General features: G+C 32.7%; 2 pseudogenes; both read right to left on the bottom strand.

Annotated features, from left to right (window-relative positions):
• Window positions 1-3,649: 3,649 nt before the first annotated feature.
• LOC148570007 (protein FAR1-RELATED SEQUENCE 5-like) lies at window positions 3,650-5,338 on the bottom strand (annotated as a pseudogene).
• Window positions 5,339-12,086: 6,748 nt separating this feature from the next.
• On the bottom strand, window positions 12,087-13,629 carry LOC107632652 (putative methyltransferase At1g29790; annotated as a pseudogene).
• Between the last annotated feature and the right edge of the window lie 7,368 nt (window positions 13,630-20,997).

The raw sequence follows: 20,997 nt of genomic DNA, 5'->3' as shown, positions 1-20,997 counted from the left end.
TTTATACTTCCATAAGCAAAAATATGGACCCTTTGATTTTGAGAAAGAACCACAACCGCCTTGGCTTCCTCATTGGACAAAGGAACTCATTTCTGCCCAAATAGCATTAGAAAGGAAAAGTTCATCGGTACTAACATTGTCTGCTCTCTAAAATTTTATTTTCTATCCATAATGAATGAATTATCACTAATTATGCATGTGTTATAGGGGCTGGTTAAGTCAAAGGAAGAGCAACCTGTGCCTAAACGGCAAGTTTGACCAAAGAAAAGGGTTGTGAAAGAGGCTACCAAAGTGAAAAAAGAGCAAAGCAAAAAGAAAAAAAGTTGTAGACAGCCCTGAGAAGGATAAAAAAGAATTGAGGCAAGAAGATTCTGTAGAATCAACTAAAGTGAAAAAGCAAGAAAGTGAAAAGGAATTGAGGCAAGAAGACTCTACAAAATTAAAGAGAGAAAAGAAGCAAGAAGGAGGAGCAAACACAAGTTCGAATGAAAAGTTAGTTAGTTTGGCATTCCCACCATTCTCTGTTTTGGCTTTTCAGCACTCATGCATACTACATTCACTTTCGTACATGATGTTAAAAATTAATAATTACTTGCTTCCTTTGATTATACTCTGAGTTTGATTATACATGTTTACATATTTTCAAAGTTTGATTATACACTGAGTTTGATTATACATATTTTTAAAGTTTAATTATACTCAGGTTTAGTGCTATATTTGACTACTGAGTTTGATTATACATGTTTACTAAGTTTGATTATAATTTGAGTTTGATTATACATGTTTATCGAGTTTGATTATATTCAGGTTCAGTGCTATATTTCACTGCTGAGTTTGATTATATGTGTTTGTTGAGTTTGATTATGCTCAGGTTCAGTGCTATATAATTAAATATTTTATTTTCAAATTAAATATATATATATATATATATATATTTCTGTACATATAGTTTGAGATTTAATGCATTCTTTGGTTTTTGAGACTTAATGCATGCTTTTGTTTTAATTAATTCTGGGAGAGAAATTAGGAACCCGATTAGTTTGTAATCTTTTTTTTTCAATGTTTATTTCCTTATGATTTTATGAAAATGTGAAAGAAAAATAAAATATTTTCTTAAACCAATTCGACCCTAGCTAGTGTTCTTGCTCTGTGAAAAGCTCTTAGTCAAATTTTGCTTAGAGGCTATTTTCAATTAATCCAAAGTTTCAAAGACATATTTTCAAATTCTCTTTATATTTTAAATAAAGTTTGATTATACTTAGGTTTAGTGCTATATTTGACTACTGAGTTTGATTATATGTGTTTGCTGAGTTTGGTTATAATCTGAGTTTGATTATACATGTTTACCGAGTTTGATTATATTCAGGTTCAGTGCTATATTTGACTGCTGAGTTTGATCATATGTGTTTGCTGCATTTGATTATAATTTAAGTTTGATTATACATGTTTATCGAGTTTGATTATATTTAGGTTCAGTGCTATATTTCATTGCTGAGTTTGATTATATGTGTTTGCTGAGTTTAATTATGCTCAGGTTCAGTGCTATATTTGACTACTGTGTTTGATTATACATGTTTATTGAGTTTGATTATAAATGACTAATGAATTTGATTATCCTTCCCATAGTACAATCTAAATCTTCATGAAATGTAAATCGCAAATATGTTTCTAGTTTGATTATATCCTTGCTTTTCTGTGCATTATCCACAGTCGGAATGAAAAGAAAACACACTCATCATTAATGCCTTCGACCTTGGAGTTGAATTTTCTCCAACACCTCTAGCACCTCCAACACCTCCAATAGCTATGACCCTGGATTCAATTGATGTTCCAACCTAACAAGTGTTGGGTTCAAAGATACCATGCCTAAATCTATCTTCAGATGTGCCAATAGATGTGTCAGAACCAATTGTTGAGGAATTAGTATCGGATGCTAATATGACAGAAAAATTATACGAGTGGACGATGGATGAAAGGAAAGATGAAGAGGAGATTGTGGCAACATTTAGTGGCCAGCGCAATGTCTTCCTTAAAAGGACTAATGCGCAAACATTAAAGCCACGAAATGAAATAGATAATTGGGTTAGTAATATAAAATATTTTATTTAGTATAAAGTACTTATTTTATTCTTGAATTATTTGATTATTAATTGTTTGCTTTGCTTGTATCAAGGTGGTTAACTATCATTCATGCATGCTTAATGAGTTACCACAAACAAGATTCAAGAAAGATATATATTGCATGAATTCAGACTCAGTGGTAAGAAATTTTATTATGTATCTCTTCGTTTTTTTATTTGACAGATTTTGTTCTATTCTAATTTATGATCAATTTGATTCTAATTGCAGTTGTTGAGTTTTTATAAAGATGGACAAGGTGGGAAGAGCTCTACATCAGCTGACATATCTAGGATCCCTAATTTTGATAAAATTAGGATGCGAGGAAGAAAACTTGTTTTCTTGCCTTTTTGCCACAACCGTCATTGATGGTTATATGCATTAGATATTTCTAATAACAGGTTTTACGTCCTCGACCCGTTGTACACATCTGAGACTGCTAAACAGGATGAAATAGATCAATATGTTGTAAGTTTATTTTGTTATAACAACTTTTATTTAGGTCTTGATATTTGATTATCATATAACTTTGATAATTTCATGTTATCTTGACAGGCAAATTATCTTGACAACATGTTAGGAATTGTGGATCCTGCATATGTTCAAACCCCCTCAACTCCAACAATTGAATATCTGGACATTCCCAAACAACCAAATTTGCATGATTGTAGTTTGTTTGTAATGAAATGGATGGAATTGTGGGAACCATCCAAAGCCATGCCAAAATGGACTAATGTGAGTTTCTTTCTAAAACATGTGCATTGTTTGGTAAATTTCATTGGATTTTGCTTGCTGCATTTGCTTAGATCAGATGATGATATTGATTCTATGAATGTGTGGGGATTTAATGCTATATTTGACTATTGAGTTTGATTATCATGTTTACAGAGTTTGATTATATTCAGATTCAGTGCTATATTTGACTACCAAGTTTGATTATAAGTGTTTATCGAGTTTGATTATATATTTGTCTACTGAATTCGGTTGCTAAATTTGTTTGGTGTGTATGATTTAATTTGAATAACAGGATGATTGCCATAATTTAAAGAAGAATATCATCACGTTCTTTGTATGCTTCTTCCTTCCTTGTTTAACAACTTTTTCTACAGTAGATTGAAGCCTTTTCTTACGCCTACGACCTTTTCGTGATACTTGTTGGGGGTTGTGAATCTCTAAATCATTTGCATTTTTATCTACCTCATTTGATATTTGATTATCTACATTATCCATTGAAGAGGCCTTTGGTTCCACCAACATAACCCAAACCGAGTCTAGTATACGATGTACGGTCTCGGTGAGCTCCTCGGATGCAGCGGCTACTTCAGCAATATTGTAAAATTGCTTGCACATCTCATCATAACGTTTTTTTACGGGCTCTAAACGACTTGGATTGATCATGGCTACACTTGATGTTACTATGCTTGCGCTTTAAAGTTTTCTTCCACCGATCAAGAATGTATTTATTTAGCAATTTCTTCACTCTTTCAAGACCAAGGACTGAAAGACTATGCCGGCATAAGATTCCATTTGACTAAAAAAGATGGCGTTGACAGGAAACATCTGAAGTTGAAGAATCAAACGACGCCTTGTAAGTAACATCAAACATCTTATCACCATTCTCAAGCTCTTCTATAACCTTGTAAGTAACAACATATCCCTCTTCATGCTCTTTTGTTGAAAAGCAATTAGCCTTTGCTCTGAACTCCTTTTGAAGCTCATTAAACTTTGCATGAGTATATTCCTTTTGAAACTGTTTTTCAATAGCAGAGGCAGTAGCACAAGGGATAATGGTATTGAAGCTGGCAGCATCCAATTCATATTCTTGTTGAGCTTTATTTGCAAGACAGTTGTCATATTGTGTTATAAATTGTTACAAGTTGCTCTTTGAGGTTAGGTAGCCCTTCATAAATGGGTGCATACTTTCACTCCTTTGAGTGCTACTCATGCCTGCCCAAAAACTGTTGCTAAGAAAAATAAAAACCCACCTGTCACGTTCTTTGTACAAACCTAAAACCATAAAATGGGCATAATCAAACTTGTAAGGCATATTGATTAATAAATGATAAATAATCAAACAGTAGATATAAAATAATCAAACTCATATAAAATACCTGCTAACCAATTATTATCATGCAAACTGAATCTGTTGATAAAATTAGTCCAAGAGCTCTCAAATGCTTCCTTAGACCTAGAATCCCACACAATATGTGTCATATCAGCACAAATCTCGTTAAATTGCTTGCATGCTCCTAGTTTTTCTAAAATTTTCTTCGTGATATGCCAAATACACCATCGATGTCGTGTCATTGGCAACGATTTTTCAATGGCATTCTGCATAGCTTTCCATTGATCCGTCAATATGCCAATAGGCGGCTTGCCACCCATACATCGTATCCAACAATCAAATAACCAAACAAAGGAATTCTCTTCTTCGCATGAAAGAAGAGCACAACCAAGTAGCAAGATTGCCCATGGTGGTTAACCCCAACAAATGTGCCAAAAGGCATATCATACCTATAATAAAAACAAGAGTACATAATCAAACTCAGTTTCATTCTATTCTACCTATAATCAAATTCATTCTATTGTACCTATCCCTATACATCAAGCATATGCAAAAATAAGAGTACATAATCAAACTTAGTATAACATGCACAACAGCAGCAAAATCATTCTATTGTACCTATCTATACATCAAACATATGCAAAAATAAGAGTACATAATCAAACTCAGTATATCATGCACAGCAGCAGCAAATTCATTCTATTATGCCTATCCCTATACATCAAACACATGCAAAAACCAAAGTGCATATAATTAACTTGAAATATATAATTGTGGTGTCATACCTATTTGTTAGGTACATCGTATCAAAGCTCACAACGTCGCCAAAATACTCATAAGCAGCACGACTTCTTGCATCAGCCCAAAAAGCATGCTTTATGTGATGTTATTTAACTTCGTAAAAGAAGTTGCGGTTTTGTTCTTGCATCTTATGAAAATACTGCATTAATGATTGCGCATCCCCCTCTTCTTCTATGACTCTGACACTTCTTGCTACATGATTTTGAAGATCTTTTTGAGTAAAAGTTAATTTATCATAGCCACCAGCAGTAGTTGCTAAGCTTTGATAGGTGGAACACCAACTTGATCATTGATCTCAGCTATCCGTTTGGCATGCAAGCTTAGTTCCCTGCTCTTTCTTAGAGTCTTTGCCATGCTAGGACTAATAGTATGGTTGTGCTGGATATTCACAAAGATTAACACATATTCTATCTTCTTATCCCTTTTTACAATAATCCCAGCTTTACAATTTTGCTCGAAAGTTGGATTTGTCTTCTTTAGTGGATCAATTTTTGATCTTCGATAACCAGCTCTAGAACATACCAAGATTTGGTATGTAATTTGTCTATTTTGATCCCACTTAGTAATTCTTATATTCCATGAAAAACCAACCCTTTTTGCATAATTGGTATGAAAAGTTTCATAATCTTTCACAAAGGAGAATGCCATTCCTATGTTTGGAACAACCTAAAAACATAGATAATAAAAAATTTAATAAAATCAAATCAGGTATAAAAATGCTCTCAATTTTCTATGAATGAACAAGACATATTAGTAGTCAAGCACTGAACTTGAGTATAATCAAACTCAGTAAACATGTATAATCAAACTCAGCAGTCAAATATAGCACTGATCCTGAATATAATCAAACTTGGTAAACATGATAATCAAACTCAATAGTCAAATATAGCACTAAACTCAAACACATTCATAGAATCAACATCATCATCTAAGCAAATGCAGAAGTTTTAAACATGCAAACTACCAATTTGACTCCAATCCAGAAGCTAAACATTTTTCTCATTACACAAATTTATAACAAAATTTTCAGGATATAATCACACAACGTACATGATGTAAAAATATCTAAATGGCATAATGAAGCCACATATCAGAAGCATAACTATTAGGAATTTGCCTATGAAATAAGCTTGTGTATCAAAGGCAATTACTTTTGTATATGCAAATGCTTCCATTGGCATAAGCTTGTGACATGCTCCTCTTTCTAACAGGCCTATGCTACTGAAATTTTCCGAGAAGTAATATTGATCGGTGTATAGTAACTTACTAAATCAGTGATGTCGCTCAAATTAAAGCATAAGCCAAATCAGAAGCATTTGCATAACTAAATAATCAACAAAATTAAAATCAAATCAGGAATAAAACATGGATAATCAAAAAATTAAAATCAAATCAAGAATAAAAAATTAACAAATGAAGTAAATTAAACACAAACCTCATCATTCGAGCTTGTGGATTCCATTGAATCAAAAGTTATAATCAAAACCCTAAGATAACAAGAACAAAAAACGGCACGAAGCAAAGCAGAGAAAACCGCGGAGAAGAGAAGAAAGTGAGGAGTGAGGTTGGCACAATTGAAGAGAAGAGAAGAGAATTGAGGTGCATGCAATGGAACCCTTTCTGCGAGAAGAGAAGAAAGCGCGAGAGATTTTGGCGCGATGAAAAAACTCACTCCCAAGTCTCAACGCATTTGTTACTATAACCGTATTTTTTTTACTTCTTTATACGTAACGTATTTTTTTATTGTATTTTAGTGAAAGTAGCTGAATTGGTGGCTGAAAAATAATGTACAAATAGTATTTTTGATATAATATTTTTTTCTTTTGCCAAAAAAAAAACAAAACAAAAAAAAAAGAGAGAAAAAATTGGATAAAGAAAATCTCAATCAGCTAAAAACGAGAATTTCATGCTTGGATGTAAATTTTAATAAAAGTTTACTTCATTTACAAGCCACTGAATAATTAACTGTTTATACTATAGCAATTTGCTGATTTCCTCATTGAATTAATATAAAATTACTCTTTTCAAGAAAAAAGATACTAGTTCCATATATATATGGTTGAGCTTTCTACTCGTTGGACCTAAAGATTTGTGTTTCGCACTGTGTACAATAGTATTAAATATAATTTTTATAGTAACACAAATGGGGAGTTTATATACTGATGTGGCGCTCATACGTTGAGTTTGAAAGTTTATTTGCTTAGGTGTCGTCACTAGAAATTTTTAGATTTATATTTATAAATTATAAATTATAAATTATTATTTGTTTAGGTTGTTATTTTCAAATTTTAAATTATTTATTTAGGTTGTTATACTTAGGTTGTTATTTTTTAAATTTTAAATTTTTTTATTTAGGTTTTTATTTTTTAAATTTTAGATTGTTATAGTTAAGTTGTTATTTTTTAAATTTGAACACTATTTTTTAAAAATTTATTGATTCATTTTAGCACTAATTTTTAAATTTTTGTAGATTTTTTTCAAAAATTACAGCTACATACGTAATTTAAATATATTTACGTTAATTTAGAACTTTAAAAATTGTTAATATATTTATTTACTTTATCTGCAAATTTAATTTAAATTTAAATTAAAGTCAATCAAATTTAAAAAATTTTAGTTATGAGTCAACTATAAAAGTATAAGTTATGAGATATGTGTAGCACCACAATTCAAAGTACATCAAACCTCTTTCTTTACATATATCCAAAATCTAAAATTTCTCTACTTATTCCAATGGATGGTATTCACATAATCGCAGAAATCAAACCTACAATCGATAATTTGTGTGTACGTATACGAGTGATACGGTTATGGACACTACCAAGTTACGGTAATTCTTCATTGCCATACTCAATTGAGATGGTTTGGCTCGATGAAGACGTGAGTTTTCTACTAATATTTTTTTATTTTATTTTAAATTTATATTATTTATATTTTAAATTTGTTTGTTTATTCCCATCTAATTGTTCTTTAATTTTTGTTTATCAATTCTAGGGAGGAAAAATACACGCCTCAGTTAAGATGGTTCTTGTGTCTCGATTCGTGACAAGGAGGCAAAACAAGTTTTGGGAAAGAGCTGTGTAGAGATACTTGATCCACTCCTATTAGTAAGTTCTAACCAATATTTATTTCTAAACATTAGTGAAGATATTTTTAATGTTACTTTTTATATTATTTATTATTAATATATTATGTAATACCCTGCAAAAAGGAGATCTATCGGATACACCTACACTTTTATTCAACCTAATTGATAAGATCTTCCTCTTCATTGTTGAAGTTTAAATATCTGATAATCCATATTTTTTACCTTTTTATAAAGTTAAGAAGATGACTGATAATGTGGACCTCATAAATAAATTCAAAAAGCTCATCCTATTCAAATTGTGAGTACAGTTATAAGTGTACTTTCTATTAAAAAGCAGTTTATTTTTCTCTTCCTTGGTCATTAGTAATATCTAATTTATAAATAATAATTAGTAACTAATTATAATTTTAGGATGTTGACTATACCGGTGGTTTGCTTCCAACTTCAAAGGCTTTCTCAATCATTGAAGGGGAGAAAGTAGAAGGTGTTAAGGTATTTATTCAAAAAATAATTTTTTTGTTTGTTTGTTTTCTCAAAGTTAGATCTTTATTTTATTAAAAAAATATTATTGAGATAAAATCAAAGGTGAGAAGGAAGTCTTTAATTTAATGTAGTATTTTGTACCGAATTTGTTGCTTGAATTCTCCAATGAAGTTGTGGACAATGATGAATCTGAAGTGTTGGAAAATGCTATTACACCAACCAAGTGACTATCCTCAGAGTCGGAAGATTCGAAGGTGCAAGGAGATACCTCAACTTGCAAGAAAATCAAGAATGAGAATGAAACTTGAGAATTTGGATGCACATATTTTAGAATCCCTTTTAGATTATATCTAATAGAATAATGTCAAGCATATGTTTATTTTGGTGGAAACATTATCTTTTTTTGAGTTGTTATTTTTTTTGGTTCTTTTGAATTTTTATGTTTGGAATTTAGAATTTTTTTAAATATAAATTGAAGTTATTTGGTTATTACTTATAGTTTTATTTTTAATTCGATTCACACCGTTGATATTTTGTTAATTTCTAATTTAGTATTTAATGTCATAAAGTTATAAATTTCTCATATGAATTATTGTTGATACAATTAAGTTAGTTATTGATTTTTAATGTGTACTTATTTTAAAAAGAAAATATAATTATAATTTTTAATTAAAGTATTATGTTTAAAATTTTAAATTTAAATTCAAATAATTTTTTTTTAAATTTTTAAGTAAGCAATTGGGTTTGAGAATATTTTTTAAAATTTTATATAATTTATAAGCTATTATGCTAATTACAAAAGATTATATTAAAGTAAATAGAATTACCAGTCTTATTAAAATGTGAGGTTATTTATACTATTTAAAAAAAATTAGTTTGACATTTTTCTATATTTAATTCTATTTCTAATGTTGTTATGACAAAATTGAATTAATTTAGGAAATTTTATTTAAAAATTTAAAATTTGTACTAACTAATTAGAAAATTCTATTTAAAAATTTAAAATTTAAAATTCTAATACTAATTCCTAATTAAGTGACTTTTTGACCGTTTCGATTTTTAAATTTAAATTTTTTTACTTGCCACTATAAATGTTCTCTTTACTCAATTTACATTGTTATCTTTTAAATTGTTTCTGCACAACAGAAGTACTTTTATTTTTTTTCTCTTTTTAAATATTTTTTCTAAATTTATGTAATTCATAAGGTTATTAATTTTTAGATTGTATTTAATTTTATTTATTTTTATCGACAAATAATAGGATTGACACTATTTATGACGAAACTAATAAAATCATTTTTAAATTAACAAATTCCTATATTCCTGATGAACAACGAACGTTTAATTATAAAATTTTATTTAAAAATTTAAAATTTGCACTAACTAATTAGTAAATTCTATTTAAAAATTTGAAATTTGAAATTCTAATACTAATTCCTAATTAAGTGACTTCTTAACCGTTTCGATTTTTAAATTTAATTTTTTTATTTGTTACATTTATAAATTTTCTCTTTACTCCATTTACATTGTTATTTTTTAGATTGTCTCTGTACAATAATAGAGGTATTTTCATCTTTTTCTCTCTTTTAAATTATAAGCTATTCATTTTTAATTTTTTTATTTAAAAAAATATTTTAACTATTAGTTGAATTTATTGACTGTGAGATTAAACTTATATTTATTTGAAAAAATAAACTTTTGTGAAAAAATATATATTAATTTTTATAAAATATATTTACGTAACTAATAAATGAGAATGAAAAGAAAATTAAAGCCGCCATTGAAGTTAAACTGATCATTTAGTTATTTATTTATTGAGTAGAGATGGAGAGAAGTGAGGAGGTTGAATTCAAACAGAATGGTTGGTGAAATGGTTGGAAAAAAATAGAAAGAAAATGAGAACTACATGGATATAAATATATAACAAAACATAATAATTGATTTAAAATTTTTGATGGAATAGGAACAAAGAAGAAGGAGCAAATGTGCGTGGTGGGTTATGGGTATTTTGGCCAAATAAAATCTCATAAAATTCAGGGTTGCCATTTAAGTTTCAACGGAGACAATTTCCATTAACAGTATGCTTTGCAATGACCATTAACAAGAGTCAGGGTCAATCATTATCACATGTAGGATTTTACCTGCCAAAATCAGTGTTCACCCATGGACAATTTTATGTTGCTTTGTCAAGAGTTAAGAGTCGCAGTGGCCTCAGGGTTTTAATTCTAGACGAAGACGGCAATCTAAAGTCATCAACAACAAATGTCATGTTCAAAGAAGTTTTTAATAATATTTAGGTAAGAATAAGATTATTTTCATTTTAATAGCATGTTATGATTTACACTTTTGTATAAATATTTACTATAGATATAACAAATTTATCTATAACTTTGTTTTCAGATTTGAGATGAAATGTGTAACAAAGAGCACAACATCATATGCTAATTCCTTTTCTAATGAAGTTAGTAAAATACTAGGTTGTCGATAAATTTTTATTAGCCTTTTGATATAAAATTTAGTGTAAAATTGACATGCTATTATTACAGTTATATATGTTATTAATTTTTTTCATGTCTCCCTCCTTATGGTTCAAAAATATTATAGACTTTTAACTTTTCTATTTGCTTTTTACTTTGAATAAAGATAAAACAGCATATTCAGTACGTTTATTATATAATGACGATGATCGTGTTATACTAAACTCAAAAAATTTATATTTATAAAATATTATTTTTAATTTAACATATCAAATTTAAATATAAGCCCGTGCATCGCACGTGTTTAATACTAGTTAAAAATAGGTTTAAGTACACAATAAAATTGCTAAATTAATTTTTTTTATAGAAAACATAAAATTTAAATTTTAATATAATAGTTGTATATTTACTATAGTTATAGTAATTTGACTGTTGTCAAAATTCATAAACTTGTGTTTACCAAAAACAAGGAGCTGTACCTTTTAAGAGAAGAAATTAAGAGTCTTTGGCAGTTTGGCCTACAAAAAAGATATTAACATAAATTTTCACTAACTCACAAGATAATTGTCACACAAATCTTTGTTCACTAATTTATCTTAAGCATTATATTCTAATGCATACCTCATAGGGATGGCAAACAAGCCAAAATTCATCGGGTTGGGCAGTCAAAAAGGTGGGTTGAGTTAAAAATTTGAGACCACCAAACTAAAAAAATTTGTCTAACCTGCATCGCCTAATTTGTGGGTTTTGACGGGGCGGGACGGACTTCTGCGCCAAACCAGACGTTTTTTTTTTGTTAGGATCTTTTTTTTACAAATTTCTATGATATTATTGATCTATAAGAGGATGAAGATGATAATTGAAGACGTTCTAAGTTATATTTTGGATTATGTTTTATGTTTGATTAATTATAAATTTGAAGATGTTTAATTATATGTTTTAGAAATGTTTGTTTTGCTTTGCACAATATTGATTTTATTATTGTTTTAAAAAATTTTATTTATAATTATGTTTATTGCATATTGATAATTATAAAAAATTTAATATTTGTGAATTTAAAAATTATAATTTTTTTATATTTTTAGATATTATAAATTTATTGAAATGGTTGTGAAATTATATATATTATTTAATATTTAATAATTTATTAAAAAAAAAATCTGACGGGCTTAGGCTGCCAACCCACTAGCCCACCGTTAGGCGTGACGGAGGAAAAATTTAGGACCGCCTCATTAAGCGGGATAGGGCGGGCCAACCGCCAGATGGCGGGCTTTTGGCGGGCTTTTGGCGGAGCAGTCTTCCCCATTTGCCATCCTTATTGCCTCAAATCAAATGACTGGTTTTTCCAACAATGCTGAAATGTACCATTCATTCTTCTGAACTCCATCATGATCAAGCTTCCTACCGGCATGCCATCTAAGTCTGTTGAACCCAACTCTATCAAACATTGGCAAATAAGTTCCATCAACCTGTGGCATAGTCTCTGGCATCCAATTCCTATGAATTCCATCAAATGCACAATATCAGGTGTGTTCTCAAAGAATGGAAACCTTTGAGATATGCTGAGATGAATGGGTATCAATCCCCTTGATGCAATGAAGTGGCTGAATGGACCATCCAAATTCAGTGTGCTTGTGATGATTGTCACATTCCTTTCTCTCATCCTTGCAGCAATGTCCCTGTTCCACCACCAATATCAAGTCTGATACAAATCGTGCTACCAGATCTTTTTGTCCCAAGAACTCGGTCTATCCCAAAACCAAGTTCACCATCATCAAAGATTCACCTACTCTTTTTTCTTCTTTGCAGATCAAAGCAACCTTTACAGTACCCTTTATTGTTCTTCCTCTCAATTAGGCACTTGTGGCTCTTACAAGTTACAAGTATAAGGATCCCAAACAATGTTGCTATCTGGTGGAATTTTCCAAAGGCTATCTTGTAAATCTTAATTTGGCTCAACAAAACCTTTTGGAGACTTGGGATGGCACCTTCTTTTAGGGAGTGGCTCACATTTGACATAAGCATTTGTGCAAACACCTCATCTGCATGGCATTCACCTCCTATGTCATATGACTTGTATTGGTTCAACTCATCTTGGAACCTCAAACACGCGGCACCAATTGGAGAATGAATCTCATCTTACCGTATCCATTGCAAGTATCCGAAAGGGAGCTTGTAAGAGACAAGTGCAAGATTAAGCTCTTTATTCGAAGCCCTTATGTTGTTATTTCTAGAATTTTGCTTTTCTTGTTGGCGTGTTGTAAGATCAATGAGTAATGCTTGGACAAGAAGGTTAGCTGAGTTGAGCCTATGGTGAAGCTCAGACAAAAGTGAGTGGCTAGCAGCAAGTTGAGATTTTGTGGTGTTGAGTTCTTGCAAGATTGAGTTAAAGTTGTTATGATGATGAGGATTCTTTGATGTGTTATGAAGATACAAAGTGCTAAATGGGCCGGTGACAATGTATATGGTGACAAGGTTTGTGACTATTACTAGTACAAGGGAAACTTGTGTTTTAGGATGTGACTATGTCTATGTTGATTATTAGAACTTTAAAGCTTTTTTGAATTCTCTGCTTGGTCTTGAGCTCCAATTCCCATTTCTTTCTTCCTTCAAAAGCTTAGAAAAGATGGGGAAGAATTGCAAAGAGAAAAAGAAAATGATTTACAACAAGGGAACTAATGATGCTTCATAAATATATATTGGTTTTTTATATTATTTTTTAATTCAATCGGTCAAAGATTTATCTGCTGAAAATTAAAATTTTATTTAATAATTTATTGTTCGTATACAAAACAAGATTTAAATATCTCATCTTTTAATATTAACTAAAATTGACTTTAATTGTATTTTAATAGATATAAGATAAAATAGTTTCTTTCCAAAAGCATCAATTATATTTGGCACATGTTTATTAGTTTATTTAGTACAATATTTGTGAAGTAACATACATAGGTCGATATAGACGGGTCAACAAAATGTGATCATAATAATAATCTAAGTACCTCGTTAGCTATAGTAAATACTCTTCTATTTTCCTCTCTTTTGGGATTTTTTTCTATTTGCAACCGCCTCAACAGTGATTTCACCGACTAAGTAGTGTCCACTCCGATTGGCCACCAATTGCGACTTTATCTCCTAGGGCAGCGTCTACCCGTCACTGTGCGGCGGACCACAATTCCTGTAATGGAGACCTTTATATCTATAACAACATCTAATCAAACCAAACACACGATCCCACTACATCAGAACCAGTCACATCAGAGCATCTTTGTAAAATTCAAATAATTAGTAAATAATTAGTCAATAAATTAATTATTATTTAAAAATTAAGAAATTAAATTTTATAATTTAATAAAATAAAAATAATCAAAATATAAATTTTAATATCAATTTTAAAATTTTTTACTTAAAGACCGACCAACAAACTGAACTGATTAGACCGAATCCAAGTGGGCCCAAGACCCAACCCATATAAGCCTCTGTTCAGCCTTTTTTTCCATTTCAATTTCATTTTCATGATGAACTAAAATGGGGAGGCCATGGAAACCTAACTCCAAAATTCACCCGAACTTTAAATTCTTCTAACTTTCAATCCGTAGCTCCGATTGACGAGTTATTTGTGACCATGCGTTTGTCTTAGAATTCTTTATGAAATTCACTAAACAATTTGGTAAGAATCTCTGAACCTTGTGCCCAGTTATTCCCTCTTCAATTCGTAATTTTTGAATTTTGGATGTTGAGGGTTTTGATGTTTTGATGGTTTAGGTGAACTTTAGCGGCAGGTAATCACGAATTTTGTCCATTTGACTCGTGGGTAACGGTAAAGAGACCTTAACCCCTGTGAATTGGTGAATTAGTGAGCTCAATATTGATTATTGTGATATTGTATGAATTAGATTGTGTATCTTATTGAATTGGAGTTCAATTGGTGGATTGAAACGAAATTCTAGTAGTTGAATTTATGGATCGAAATTGGCATTTGGAAGCATGAAGCTTGTGAAAGGAGAGGTTTTTGAAGTATTCCGCACTTAGGGAGGAATCGGCCAAAGTATGGTTTTGGTTTCTCGTAGTTAATGTTTAATGTTACGTAAAAACTTAGACTAATGGACCATAGGATAAGTTTGGATTGAATTTGGTTGTTGATATGGTTAGTGAATAAATATGTTTATGTATGCAATTGATTTGAGTTTGGATATGTGTATGTAACTTTGGTGGAATTATGAACATATGATGATGATTAGTGTGAAATTAGGCCGGAGGCCGAAATGAGGTAATTTTCGGTAAGTTGGGTGAAAATTAAAATGTTGTACTATTTAATTGATTAGTTTATTTTGGTATGAAAATTGATGGAATGTGGATAATTGATTTGGAGTTAAGGTTTGAATGGAATTGATGGAAAAATTATGGGCGTAATTGTTGACTTGGTTGAAGAGCTTAAGGGTTGGTATAGTTGTGAAGTGATTGGATGGTAGGTGAACTTGATTAGAGATATTTGGTATTAAATTGGTTGTGAAATAATTAGTTTTAAAGTTGAGAATTTTGGTAAAACTAGAGGTTTTGGTTTTTGGGTAAAAGCTAATTTTGGACCAATTTTGGCGGCGAATAACTTGGCTTTTGGACTCGCAAATTTTTTAAAACTTATTTTGAATGAAAACTAGGTCCGTGAAGTTTATAACGTTCAAAGAACGGGTTAAAAATAAATTTTTACGAAAAAGTTATGCGCATTCGAAGTTGAGTGTAAAAAACTGATTTTCATGAACTTAGCAGCTTTTGAGGAAAAAAGGGTGGTTGCATACGCAAATGTGCACGCGACGCGGGACTTGGGCTCTGCCCAGGCGTTCCACGTACGCAGACATGGTCTCGTATACGTGATGAGCGGATATTTTATACGCTTTTTGGGGATAATTTCATATAGTTTAGAGTATGTTTTAGTTAGTTTTTAGTCTATTTTTATTAGTTTTTAGGAAAAATTCATATTTCTGGACTTTACTATGAGTTGTGTATTTTTCTGTAATTTCAGGTATTTTTCTGGCTGAAATTGAAGGAGCTGAGCAAAAATCTGATTCAGGCTGAAAAAGGACTGCTGATGCTGTTGGATTCTGACATTCCTGCACTCAAAGTGGATTTTCTGGAGCTACAGAACTCGAAATGGCATGCTTCCAATTGCGTTGGAAAGTAGACATCCAGGGATTTCCAGCAATATATAATAGTCTATACTTTGCACAAGGATAGACGACGTAAACTGGCGTTCAACGCAAGTTCTCTGCCCAATTCTGGCGTCCAGCGCCAGAAAAGGATAAAAAACTGGAGTTGAACGCCCAAACTGGCATAAAAACTGGCATTCAACTCCACAAATGGCCTCTGCACGTGACTCACTTAAATCTCAGCCCCAGCACACACCAAGTGGGCCCCAGAAGTGGATCTCTGCATCATCCATCATAGTCCACTCATATTTTGTAACCCTAGGCTACTAGTTTAGTATTTAAACAACTTTTAGAGACTTATTTTGTATCTCATGACATTTCAGATCTAAACTTTGTATTCTCTGACGGCATGAGTCTCTAAACCCCATTGTTGGGGGTGAGGAGCTCTGCTGTGTCTCGATGAATTAATGCAAGTATTTCTGTTTTCCATTCAAACACGCTTGTTCCTATCTAAGATGTTCATTCGCGCTTAACTGTGATGGAGGTGATGATCTGTGACACTCATCACCTTCCTCAAATCATGAACGTGTGCCTGACAACCACCTCCGTTCTATATACGATTGAATGAGGATCTCTTAGATTCCTTAATCAGAATCTCCGTGGTATAAGCTAGAACTGATGGCGGCATTCATGAGAATCCGGAAAGTCTAAACCTTGTCTGTGGTATTCCGAGTAGGATTCAAGGATTGAATGACTGTGACGAGCTTCAAACTCCTGAAGGCTGGGCGTTAGTGACAGACGCAAAAGGATAGTAAATCCTATTCCAACCGGATCGAGAACCAACCGGTGATTAGCCATGCTATGACAGAGCGCGTGAGCGTAGTTTTCACTGGAAGGATGGAAGGTAGCCATTGACAAAGGTGATCCACCAACACACAGCTTGCCATAGGAGGACGTGCGTGCGTGAATCAGAAGACAGAGGAAAGCAGAGATTCAGAAGACAAAGCATCTCCAAAACTCCAACATATTCTCCATTACTGCACAACAAGTAACCTTTAATTTATGCTCTGTTGTTTATTTTCAATTCAACTGATAAACATAATTGACTTCCTGACTAAGATTTACAAGATAACCATAGATTGCTTCAAACCAACAATCTCCGTGAGATTCGACCCTTACTCACGTGAGGTATTACTTGGACGACCCAGTGCACTTGCTGGTTAGTGGTACGCGTTGTGAAAAGTGTGATTCACAATTCGTGCACCAAGTTTTTGGCGCCGTTGCCGGGGATTGTTCGTGTTTGAACAACTGACGGATTATTTTGTTGCTTAGATTAGGAAAAAAATCTTTCTTTTTGGTTTAGAGTCTTTTATTATTTATCCCTTGTTAAAACACTTTAAATTTATAACTCAGTTAGTTAGAACGTGGTGTTTATGTTCATGGTAATTGGCTATCATAATTTTTTAAAACCTTTTTCAAAAATAATTTTTCTGTTAAATCCTGTGCCAAACTTTAAGTTTGGTGTTTTCAAAAATAATCTTTCTTAAAATTTTCGAAAATCCCATAACTCATTTGGCTAGAGCGTTAATCTGTGTTCTTGGTAATTGGGTTAGAATCTTTTATACTCTTTTCAAAACCTTCTTTTTCATAAATAATATTTTCTCTATTAAATTGTGTGCCAAACTTTAAGTTTGGTGTTTTCTTGTTGAATTCCCTTTGGTTTTCGAAAATTTTGGTGGTTTTCTAAAAATTTTAAGTTTGGTGTTCTTTCTTCATGTTCTTGTGTTCTTGTGAGTCTTCAAAGTGTTCTTGAGTTTTCCTTGTGTCTTGATCTTAAAATTTTTAAGTTTGGTGTTCCTTGGTGTTTTCCCTCCAAAATTTTCAAAAACAAGGAGCATTAGATCTAAAAATTTTAAATCTTGTACTATCTTATTGTTTTTCTCTCTCCTCATTAAATTCAAAAATATCTTTTCAAAATATCTCTTCTAACTTCCTAACTCCTTATCTTTTCAAAATTTGTTTCAACTAACTTTTTGTTTGTTTCTTAACTTTTTCAAAACTACCTAACTAACTCTCTCTCTAATTTTCGAAAATATTCTCCCTCTTTTTCAAAAATTTCTTTTTTATTAACTAATTAATTTTTATTTTTTTATAAAAAAAAATTTTAATTTCAAAATTCAAATTCTTTTTAGTTACTTTATTTTATTTAAGTATTTACTTCTTATAAAATAAAATAAATAAAAAGATAAATCAGTCCAAGTTATATCCATATATCCATCATGGACATAAGTGGAAATGAACAGTCCAGGAGGACTCTGGGGTCATATTCTAACCCCTCTACTGCTTCATATGGGAGTAGCATATGCATACCCTCCATTGGAGTTAGTAGCTTTGAGTTGAATCCTCAGCTCATTATCATGGTGCAGCAAAGTTGCCAGTATTCCGGTCTTCCACAGGAAGAACCTACAGAATTTCTGGCACAATTTTTACAAATTGCTGACACAGTACATGATAAGGAAATAGATCAGGATGTCTACAGACTATTACTGTTTCCATTTGCTGTAAAAGATCAAGCTAAGAGGTGGTTAAATAACCAACCTAAGGCCAGCATAAGAACATGGAAACAGCTGACAGAAAAATTCCTGAATCAGTATTTTCCTCCAAAAAGGATGACACAGCTAAGGCTGGACATCCAAGGCTTTAAACAAGGAGATAATGAATCTCTTTATGATGCCTGGGAGAGATACAGAGAGATGCTACGAAAATGCCCCTCTGAAATGTTTTCAGAGTGGGTTCAGTTAGACATCTTCTACTATGGGCTTACAGAAGGAGCTCAGATGTCTCTAGATTACTCAGCTGGTGGATCTATCCATATGAGAAAGACAATTGAAGAGGCTCAAGAGCTCATTGATACAGTTGCCAGGAATTAGCATCTGTATCTAAGCAGCAACCCTTCCATGAATGAAGAGGTTAAAACAGTAACTGCTGAATTCAGTACTGTAAAACAAGCTGCTGAATTCAATCAGCAATTGGATTTTCTAACAAAGCAGCTAGCTGAATTCAAGGACAGGCTACAGGAGACAAGGATAGCTAATATAATATACATATGGACGAACAGTTTAAGCAAACAAAGCAGCAGCTATCAAGGCAAATAGCAGAAGAATGCCAAGCAGTTCAATTAAGAAGTGGGAAAACATTAAATACCCCACCTCAAGGCATCAAAAATTCAAGAAATGAGCGACCCACTAAAGATTCACCTGAGGACAGTAAGAGCCCAGGGAAAAATAATTCTGGCACTAAAACTAATAATATATTAGCACCTAAACCAAATCCATCAGTTCCTAAGCAAATTGAGGATCATGAGGACCCCCTGATAATATATGATGAAGATATAGAAGAGGTTATTAATAATTGCCAGTATAGCATCGTGGGTAAACTCATCACTAACAAAAATATAAACCCTAGCTGGGTACACAGTGCCATGACCAACATCTGGAGGAAACCCAAAGGCTTCATGACAAAGGAAATTCAATCGAAACTCTATTAGTTTTTCTTTGAACAAGAATCTGATATGATGCTGTACGGTAGCCTGGGTACCGGACGGTTCGGGGAGGTTGCAGAGTTGGAAAGGTGGGGTTTCACCTGGTTCAAGGATGTGGGACTGAAGCTGGAGCAGCCGACTTCACGAGCTCTTCGTGTGGAGAGGGGGTGCCACCTGTAAAGGCACTCCGACGCTCTAGTCAGTCAGGTGTGCAGGCGAGAAAGGGATAAGATGATGTGTGTGACGTACCTTGGGGGAGGGGTAGGACTCTCCCCTTATATACCTTGTCAGCAAAGTGGGCCCCATAGGAGAAGGCCTCTTTCCAGGAAGTTTCCTTCTACTCAGCTGTTATGCAGCTGGCAAGGAGGGGCGTGGCCGGGTCGCCAGACGGGCTGGTACGGGGACTCGCCCAACCGGGTCGGTAGGTCTTCGGGCCGGGTTGGTCTTCACGCCTAGTTGGGCTGGGCCATAACAGTGCCCCCAACGCGCCAGCAATGGTCGTGAGTGCCGTTGGTGGTGTGTTATGTTTTCTCTCATGCGTTGTCACCAGGTCGGCCGCTCGTGGAGAGGACGTGTCTCTTGCGTGCGTGTCTATTTGTTGCTGGGAATAACCTTTTGTCGCCTCATTTTTCGCGTCAAGCATTTAATGCTTATAATGGGTTATTTCAAAACCCCACGTGCAAAGACTGTTTTGCCCTTGCCCTTCGCGCTTCTTGAGTCAGTTCTCTAATCCCCCAGTCAGTTTTCGTTTTTCATTTCTACATCATTTCCTTGCTTATTCTGTTTCCATCTTCTTCGTCTTCGAATTCCCTACTGTAACCTTTGCCTTCTTACGCCTTCGTACTTCCTTTCAAATCCCTGCAATTGTCCTGGTGATGAGCGGATAATTTATACGCTTTTTGACATTATTTTAAAGTAGTTTTCAGCATGTTTTAATTACTTTTTAGTATATTTTTATTATTTTTTATTCAAAATTCACATTTCTAGACTTTACTATGAGTTTGTGTGTTTTTCTGTGATTTCAGGTATTTTCTAGCTGAAATTGAGGGACTTGAGCAAAAATATGATTCAGAGGCTGAAAAGGACTGTAGATGTTGTTGGATTCTGACCTCCCTGCACTCAAAATAGATTTTCTGGAGCTATAGAACCCAATTAGCACGCTCTCAATTGTGTTGGAAAGTAGACATCCAGAGCTTTCCAGAAATATATAATAGTCTATACTTTGTCTGAGTTTTGACGATGCAAACTGGCGTTCAAACGCTAACTTCCTGCCCTATTCT

This window comes from Arachis ipaensis, chromosome B3 (assembly GCF_059453495.1).
Source record: "Arachis ipaensis isolate K30076 ecotype BB chromosome B3, ASM5945349v1, whole genome shotgun sequence".
Classification (NCBI taxonomy): domain Eukaryota; kingdom Viridiplantae; phylum Streptophyta; class Magnoliopsida; order Fabales; family Fabaceae; genus Arachis; species Arachis ipaensis.
Note: the sequence above shows the minus strand (reverse complement) of the source record. Positions and strands in the feature narration are given on the sequence as shown.